General features: G+C 46.1%; 1 long non-coding RNA gene and 1 pseudogene across 1 annotated transcript; one reads left to right on the forward strand and one right to left on the reverse strand.

Annotated features, from left to right (window-relative positions):
* Positions 1-326: 326 nt before the first annotated feature.
* On the reverse strand, positions 327-1,540 carry LOC101833429 (annotated as a pseudogene).
* Positions 1,541-4,295: 2,755 nt separating this feature from the next.
* On the forward strand, positions 4,296-4,563 carry LOC110342286. Its single transcript, XR_002384321.1, has 2 exons — positions 4,296-4,381; positions 4,486-4,563. It is a non-coding gene; the product is annotated as an uncharacterized LOC110342286 (long non-coding RNA).
* The last annotated feature ends 4,830 nt before the right edge of the window (positions 4,564-9,393 follow it).

Raw genomic sequence — 9,393 nt, forward strand, 5'->3', positions numbered from 1 at the left:
CTTCGTTTCCAGATGTCTCAGAGTTGTTCTTGCCCTCTTAAAGCAGGTTCTTTTTCTTGGTAACGTCCATTTTCTGTGTTTTGGAACTTCCTTTTTCTGGAAGAGATAATCGTGGGGGAATCTTCTGACCCATTTGCTTGCAAATGGCAAAAAAAATGTTTGATATTCTTGGAGCTCTTGCCACATGAAGCAGGGTGATTTTCAAATTCTGTTTGATCCTTCTGAAAGCTAGCTAGCCTTGTTCTCTGAAAAATTGTAGCACAAGTAGAGAAAATGGCTCTAATTTCTGACCATTACTTCACATTTTTAAAAATCTGGAAACACCTTTATTGATAGTTTAGGACAGTTGCACACACATACAAGGACAAATACAAGACAATGACATGTAGAATTGTTGCACATGGCCTAATATTCTCATCATCTCTTTTATCACTATCTGCCCCAACCTCCTCATAATCCTTCTCTAGGGCAGACATATCCTCATGGGCCTCAGAGAACAAACCCTCCTCTATGCCCTCATCCACATACCAGTGCACAAAGGCATGCTTGGCATACATCAGATCAAACTTGCCATCTAGGTGAGCCCAGGCCTCAGAGATGGCTGTGGTGTTGCTCTCTGGACCTTGGCCAGGTATCCACCAGGTACCACGGTGGGAGGCTGGTAGTTAATGCCAACCTTGAAGCCAGTGGGGCACTAGTCCACAAGCTGGATGCTGCGCTTGGACTTGATGGTGGCAATGGCAGCATTGACATCTTTGGGAACCACCTGACCACGGTACAGCGGGCAGCAAGCCATGTATTTACCATGGCAAGGGTCGCAATTCACCATCTGGTTGACTGGCTCAACACAGGCTTTGGTGATCTCTGCTACTGTAAGCTGTTTATGGTAGGCTTTCTCAGCAGAGATGACAGAGGCATATGTGGCCAGAGGGAAGTGTATTCGAGGGCTAGGCACTAGGTAGGTCTGGAATTCTGTCATTTCAACATTTAGGGCTCCATCAAATCTGAGGGAAGCAGTTATGGAAGACACAGTCTGGCTAATGAGGCGGTTAAGGTTAGTGTAGGTTGGATGCTGAATGTGAAGGCCATATAACAGATGTCGTAGATGGCCTCGCCTACCGTGAAGGCACAATCAGAGTGTTCCAGGATAGTGATGGTGGAGCGGATGGTGGAAACCTGGGGGCTGGGTAGATGGAGAGCTCCAGCTTGGGCTTCTTTCCATAATCATGAGGGAGGTGAACCCAGAGCCGGATCCCCCACTGAAGCTGTAGAACACCAAGAAGCCCTGAAGCCCTGTGCACTGGTCAGCCAGCTTGCAAATTCTGTCCAAGACAAGATCAGTGATCTCCTTGCCAGTGGTGCAGTGGCCACGGGCATAGTTATTGGCAGCATCTTCCTTGCCTGTGATGAGCTGCTCAGGGTGGAAGAGATGGCGGAGGGTACCAGTGCGAACTTCATCAATTGCTGTGGGTTCCAGGTCTATAAACACTGCCTGGGTCACATGTTTGTCAGTTTGAAGTAGACTGGGAAAGAAAGGCAAAAATAACACACAGAAATGTACACACACGCCGGGCGTTGGTGGCGCACGCCTTTAATCCCAGCACTTGGGAGGCAGAGGCAGGCGGATCTCTGTGAGTTCGAGACCAGCCTGGTCTACAGAGCTAGTTTCAGGACAGCCTCCAAAGCCACAGAGAAACCCTGTCTTGAAAAACCAAAAAAAAAAAAAAAAAAAAAAAGAAATGTACACACACGTACATCTACATACATGTGTGTGTATGGACAATGCTCATATTTGTAAAGTTTTACAAAAGGATGGTCAACTCTGACACTGTTTTGCACCAGGTTTTGAAGCCCTTCCCTTGCCTGTAGGGGTGGCTTGGGTGGCAGAGTACCCATCAAGACAAGCAGCTGCATGCAAGAGTCCTAAGATGTCCCCTGTGGGGCATCAAGGCCCAACCACACAGCATGGTTGGGGGCCTGGCCCCAGAATATTACAAACCGAGCTGGGTAGGAGGCCACAGAGTGACCTCATTGGATCTATAAATAGTCTACTGCAAAGAGACGGAAAAAAAAACCCCACCTGGGATGGTGTTAGTTAATGTTAGTCCCTTTCTCTCTGTGAGAGATGCCCTATTAGGACATGTTTCATTAAAGAGAGAGAGAGACATAAAAGAAAAGCACACGTTTGCTGGGCTGGAGTCCTACAGAGGGACCAGAGCTGGCGGGGTTCTTCCTTTGCAGCTAGAGGCCTGGATGCTGAGCAAGACACAGCTGATGCCCTCCTCCCCTCCTCCGTCTCCAGGCTCCTCTCCTTTCTCTTTCTTCTGGTTTTAAGTCTTACATCCTTAAAAAATTTACATTTTTATCTTGTTTTTAAAAGTGTGTGTGTGTGAGATAGAGATTAGAGATAGAGATAGATAGAGAAATGGCAAGCGTGGATGTGTGTGTGAGTTCAGGGTGTGTGCGTGTGTGTGTGTGAGCATGTATTCCACACAACACATGTGGAGGCCAGAGGACAACTTTGTGGAGTTGGTTCTCTCCTTCTGCCTTTATGTAGGTTCTGGGAATTGAACTCAGATCTCCAGGCTTGCTCAGTGAACAACATCGGTGCTGGCTTGAGATCTCATGTTTTTTTAGTGAACAAATATCTGCATCCAGGAAACTGGGAGGTGTGGGATTTTGGCTTCGTTGGCCTTGTATCTGAGAATTGTCTATCAGTTTGTGAATGAATGAAAACCAATGAATGGATTAAACTGATTGGAGAGGCTGAAGGTTAGGGGCATAACCTTCAAGTGTGACCTTGGGGCAAGCTCACTTCAGGGTTTTAGCATAGTGCTGTTGAAGGTAGCATGAGAGTTGCTTAGGTAAGCCAGGAGGGCCCCTCTGCTGCTTTCTGGCCGTGGGGGGAAGGGAACATCCCTGATAGTTAATGTGGAATCAATACCCATTTCTTCTCTGGACCCAAGTGTATTATTTTAATTCTGGGTGTGGGGAGATCCTAGGCATTCCAATTAACAACTCAGGGTTTTTTTTTTTTTGCCCTATATAGAGTGTAAGAAGCTAACCATAGCAAACTTAAAAGGGAGAGAAAAAGGAAAAAAAAAGCTATGAAAAACAGAAAGTGTCAAAAGGCAGAAATCTTGTTGCCCTAAGGCAACGTTAGCTGTTTTTTTTGTGTGTGTGTTTTTGTTTTTTGTTTTTATGAAGCACAAAATAGGTAGGATTAGATGCTATCTAAAGAGAGAGGTCTTTCAGGAGTGATGTGTGACCAGAACCAGGGGCCTCAAGCCACACAAGCCAGCTAAGTAGATCAGAACCCTTCATTACAGAAGCTGAGGAGGGACTGATGAGATCGATGGAGCTTGTTATTTGAAGATCAATAGTTCTAACTTATTAACCAACTGGGTCCCAGTGACTTCCTCTAACACTCCAATTCTACGTGGCCGTGTTACGGTTAGCCTTCATTGTCGGCTTGGCTGGATCTAGAAGCACCTGGGAGACAAAGCTCTGGATGTGCCCTTAACTTTTAAAAATTTACATTTGTTTGTTTATTTTGTGTGTGTGCATGCAAGCGCACTCTTGTCAGGATACCCATGTGGAGGCCTGGAGGCCACCTGAGCGCTAGCATTCTTGCTCTGCTGACTTTCTGACTTGGCCAGTTCCCTGACGCCTACCACATGCCCTCTTTGCCTAGATGGACCACATTGCCTTCAAATTCTGAGCCCAAAGATGTCCTTCCTTCAGTGGCTTGTCTCAGGGGTTTCGTTGTAGTCACAGGGTGACTGACAGGGCCAAGTGCCGCTCTTCTCACTTTGTAGGACGGAGACAAAGGCTCACATGTCCGTCCGTGGGACAAAGGCTCACACGTCCGTCCGTGGAGAGAGACTACTTTCTTACTTAACTGTTAGCAGTAATTGAGCACTTGCAGTGTTCCGGGCTAGGCTTCAACCTCCTTATAACAACCGGGGTGCAGGAAAGACCTCACCCTTTCTATGGAGCAGAAGAGGGATGGGATGGGGGGCATGGGAGGATGGGAAGGAGAGGGAACTGGGATTGATTTATAAAACAATATTGTTTCTAATTTAAATAAAAATGCAAAAAAATGAGAATCGGAGCACAGTCAATCATGGTGACATCACGATGGTGTGGTCTACTCTCACACATTTATTTTACAGTCCATGAGATGGAGCAAGAGACCAAGAAAATCTTCTAGAACCACACAGAAAATGGGCAGGCAAGAAGTTAAACCAAGTTTGTCTGACTCCCTAAGCTCTTTTGTTTTTCATGTTTCACAGGAGAACATCTTAAAAAAAAACACAAAATCCTGAAAAATACCCTGGATGTCACTCAACCCAGAAAACAGCAAAGGATTTTGAAAAAGGTTATATAATGGGACATCTTTATATTTTCCCTTACTCTTTCTGCAGCATGTGTGCTGATTTGACTCTTTCCACCACAATGAAACTGTCATCTCAATTTTTATAGTGAGAAGAATAAGATGGCCATGGCTCAGGGCTGACAAAAACGGAGAGAGGCCGAGAAAGAGCAGCCCCCTGCTCTAACCGTGTTCCACACAGAATACAGGAGACTCTGGAAGGAGATGGTATGATGTCAAGATCTAGTAACACAGTCCAGCATGGAGAGTTCCAGAGCTTGACATAAAGTCCTTCCTGTTTATCAAACCCCCATGGAGAGGCCGGGAATGGTAGCACACCCCTTTAATCTCAATACTCAAGAGGCAGAGGCAGGGGGAACTCTATGAATTGGAGACAAACCTGGCCTACATAGCAAGTTTCAGTCCAGTCAGGGCTGCATAGTGAAACCTTGTTTCAAGAAAAAAGCAAAAACAAATAAAAAACCAAGGCAAGGAACACTTGAGGAATGACTTGTGACATTGTCCTCTGGCCTCCTCATGGGCCCCACATAATCACACAGAGGTCTCCCTCAGTCTGAGACCCTTAGCTGAAGGCCAAGTGGCCTAAAGCTTTCTCTTGTGGTTCATTTGTTCTTCGGAACTCTGGATGTCCTCGTTTAAAGCCGGAGAGGGGTGAGCTTGCCTGAAGCCACCATGCATGAATGCAGCTTTCCCTTCATGGAAGTGGTCTCTTGACAGAGGATGAAGACACCAGCATGGACCAGGAGCTCTCCAGGCATTTAGGAATGAGTACTAGAAAAGCTCCGTGGGCGACACAGATGAAGGTTTGCCTGTTCTGCCTGTTGAAGACTCCTTGGATTTCAGTTGATAATGTAGCAGTTGAATGATGAGAAGGAGGGGCAGAGAATTTGGGGAAGAGCTCTCTCTGTCTCTCTGTCTCTCTCTGTCTCTGTCTCTCTCCTCTCTCTCTCTCTCTGTCTCTCTGTCTCTCTCTCTCTGTCTCTCTCTCCTCTCTCCTTCTCTCTCTCTCTCTCTCTCTCTCTCTCTCTCTACACACACACACACACACTACTCAAACATATACATCACACACTTATTTTTTTCTTTTTGAGAGAGTCTCATGTAGCATTAACCCCTGATCTCCCTGCTCAATCACCCAGTGTGTCACGTGGCTCCTAGCTTCCCAGTGGCTCTCTTTGGCTTTGCTTTATGTATTTATTTTGTAGTGCTAGGGACTGACCCGGGGACCTTGAGTAGTTTGGGTGGAACCTACTGAGCTGAACCCTGGGTCTCCCGGAGCTTCAATAAGAAGAGATGCTTGCTCTTCTAGAAATGTGTTTACAAGTTCTTGGGTCTTAGCTTTTGAATGAAGTGGGATTGGGAAGGAGGTTCATTGTAAAATCAATACCTCTTAGGATTGCCTGGACACCGTGGCTTGAATATATCAAGATGATTGTCAATGAATGTCACTCTTTAGTGACTGGTACCATCAAAGAGGTTGTTGCCATTGTCCTTGGTTACCTCCCAGAACTTGAAGTTAAGCCTTTATTGCTGAAGGCACCACACACATTGGGTATAGTTCATAGAGGAATGGAGATGATGACATTGTTTTAGCTGACCAACAGCTCGTCAGGAAGTCTAGATTGTTTACTCTTTTCCTCTAAACCCCCTCTCTATATATCCAGGACAGTTCAATCTCACTGCCAATTTTCTTCTTTGAGAAATGACTGAAAGATTTTTAAACTATAGATCTTCTAATTTAAGACAGGATCTGTGAGATAACTCAGTACATGTGAGTGTTTGCTGTGCAAACCTGACATCCTGAGTTTGGATTTCCAGAGTTTATGTAAGGATGGATGGAGAGAACACATTCTATAAAACTGTCCTCTGATCTCCACATGCATGATTGTGATATGCTTACCCACATACACTGCATGCTCAGATGCAACAATAAAACTCAATGAGAAAGAGCCTAGCCACAGCCATCTGTATAGAATGACTGTCACCTTCAATCTGCCCATCGTATATATTGTTCAGAAGCCACAGGATTGCTTCCCACATGCTAGCCACGAGTCATCAAGCAATGTCTAAGCATTTTTGAATACCAGGTGTTGTGGTACCCACCTGTAATTCTAGCACCCTGGAGGCAGAAACAGAACAATCTCAAGTTGGAGGCCATTCTGGGTTACACGGTGAGATCCTGAATCTAGAGATTTAGAAAACAAGCAGAAGTAGTGGTAGACTAAAAAATGACTTGGTGTGTTAGCACTCAGGTGTTCTGTACCAGGCTGTCTTTTGGTCCCCAACCAGCTCCCAAATTATGACGTGGAGACTTCTTATTGGATATGAGTGTTCGGCCTTATCTTGTTCATATGCCTGTGTGAGAGTGTCAGTTCTCCAGAATTGCAGTTACAGACAGTTGTAACTTGCCATGTGGATGCTGATAATTGAACCCAGATCCTCTAGAAAAGCAGCCAGTGTTCTTAACCCCTGAGCCATCTTTCCAGCCCCCAATATATACTGCATTCTTCTGAGTGTATTCTAGACTTTTTGGACTTTTCTTTCACTTAGGAAGCAAAGTCCCAACTCTAAGAGTAACCGGTTGCTGACAGTGTCACATTACGACACATCTCCACCCCTTAGTTTTAGGATAAACACATGCATACCTGGCACCTGGGGCCAGTCAAGAGAGCCACTGGACTCATCTGCAGTCTCTGCTGGGCTCCTGGAAATCCATGCAAACCATGGCTTGAGAAGAGTTCATTTCCATCAACAGAGCTCACATCATGTGAGTTGGCAGCTGATTTGTCTAGAAACTATGCCTCTCGATTTTTCTCTGGGGTTACTTAAATGTTCGTCTACACTGGACTCATCCAGAGAGTTTTAGAAATTATAGCCAAGGGCTGCAAGATGGCTTAGTGGGCAAAGGTGCTTGTGGCCAAGTCTGATGGTCTTAGTTCAACCGCTGGGACCCACATGGTAGAAGGGGAGAACTGACTCCTGAGAGCTGTCCTCTGTCCTCTACTCCTGAGGATGACTCCTGAGAGCTGACCTCTGTCCTCTACACCTGAGAATGACTCCTGAGAGCTGTCCTCTGTCCTCTGTCCTGAGAATGACTCCTGAGAGCTGTCCTTTGCCCTCTGCACCTGAGAATGACTCCTGAGAGCTGTCCTCTGTCCTGAGAATGACTCCTGAGAGCTGTCCTCTGTCCTCTACACCTGAGAATGACTCCTGAGAGCCGTCCTCTGTCCTCTGTCCTGAGAATGACTCCTGAGAGCTGTCCTCTGTCCTGAGAATGACTCCTGAGAGCTGTCCTCTGTCCTCTACACCTGAGAATGACTCCTGAGAGCTGTCCTCTGTCCTCTGTCCTTTGTCCTCTGTCCTCTGTCCTGAGAATGACTCCTGAGAGCTGTCCTCTGTCCTCTACACCTGAGAATGACTCCTGAGAGCTGTCCTCTGTCCTCTGTCCTGAGAATGACTCCTGAGAGCTGTCCTCTGTCCTCTGTCCTGAGAATGACTCCTGAGAGCTGTCCTCTGTCCTCTACACCTGAGAATGACTCCTGAGAGCTGTCCTCTACACCTGAGAATGACTCCTGAGAGCTGTCCTCTGTCCTGAGAATGACTCCTGAGAGCTGTCCTCTGTCCTCTACACCTGAGAATGACTCCTGAGAGCTGTCCTCTGTCCTCTGTCCTGAGAATGACTCCTGAGAGCTGTCCTCTGTCCTCTGTCCTGAGAATGACTCCTGAGAGCTGTCCTCTGTCCTCTGTCCTCTGTCCTCTGTCCTGAGAATGACTCCTGAGAGCTGTCCTCTGTCCTCTACACATGAGAATGACCCTGAGAGCTGTCCTCTGTCCTCTACACCTGCACCGTGACAGGAATGCCCCCTCCCACATTATTTTAAAGACAAGAGAGCCAGATGGATCTCCAATTTGTAGGTTTGGATTGGGTTTCTGGGAATTTTCATTGCTACTAAGTCTCTAAGTTAGTCTTTTGTTGACCCAGGGATAACACTTTGGGAAGCATTTCCCCAAACCAACTTTATTGATTCTGATTAACTTCTGGACAGTGATAGGTTTAAAATAGCATTAAAAGTAGTTAAACAACATCAGGTGGAGGTGATATTTAATTAAGATAGATTAAGTAAATTGAATAAATTAGCCCAATTTAAAATGTGACCAGATAAATTTAAATACCATTGGGTAAATGCAAAAATACCGTCCATCAGTGATAACAGCACACACACAGGTTCTATGAAAATCGGGGGAGAAAACCAAGAGTCGGGGAAGTTTGTGACTTTCTTGCTCCCGAAAACTTTCAAATTATGTAGGAAGAAATTGAGGTGGTGAATTATGCACACTTGCATTGATAATACTGTAGAAGGAAGTCATATTAGGGTGCATTATTTTATTAGGCCAGCGCTATTATGAGCCAAAGTACAGTCCTTGTAGCCTGATGTGAGCTCTATGTGCTGACATGGCAGGGCTTAGCCCTGCCTCTCTTTGTTTTATTTTTTTGAGACAGGGTCTCATGTAGCCGAGGCTGGCCTCAAACACATTTTTTTTTTCAGCCAAAGGTGGCCTTAAACTTCTAATAATCTTCCTGGCTCCAACTCTTGAATGCTTGGGCTACAGGTATATACCATCACAACTGCTTTATTCAGTGCTGGGATCAAGCCCAGGTCTGTTCACCTTAGGAAGTGCTCCGGCAACTGAGCTCCACCTCCAGCCCCCCTTCCCGGTATCCGTTGACTCTGGAAAAGTGCGGAGCTCTGTTACACACTGGGTGACGGACTGAACGCAGCAGAGGGAGTCACGTGATGCGGAGGCATTGCAACCGGTGTGTCAGTTTAATCAGAACCACAAAATAGAGCCCAGGATAAGTGCCTGGGATTGCGGGCTGGGGAAATGAGAAAACATGTAGCAGCAGAGGTGATTTTGAGCAACAGAACGTTTCAGAACAGGACTGTGAGCTGTTGTGTGTTTGGGGTAACCAGTGGTTGTGGTCTGAGTTGCCCACC

This window comes from Mesocricetus auratus, unplaced genomic scaffold, assembly GCF_017639785.1.
Source record: "Mesocricetus auratus isolate SY011 unplaced genomic scaffold, BCM_Maur_2.0 Super-Scaffold_100011, whole genome shotgun sequence".
NCBI classification, from domain to species: Eukaryota; Metazoa; Chordata; class Mammalia; order Rodentia; family Cricetidae; genus Mesocricetus; species Mesocricetus auratus.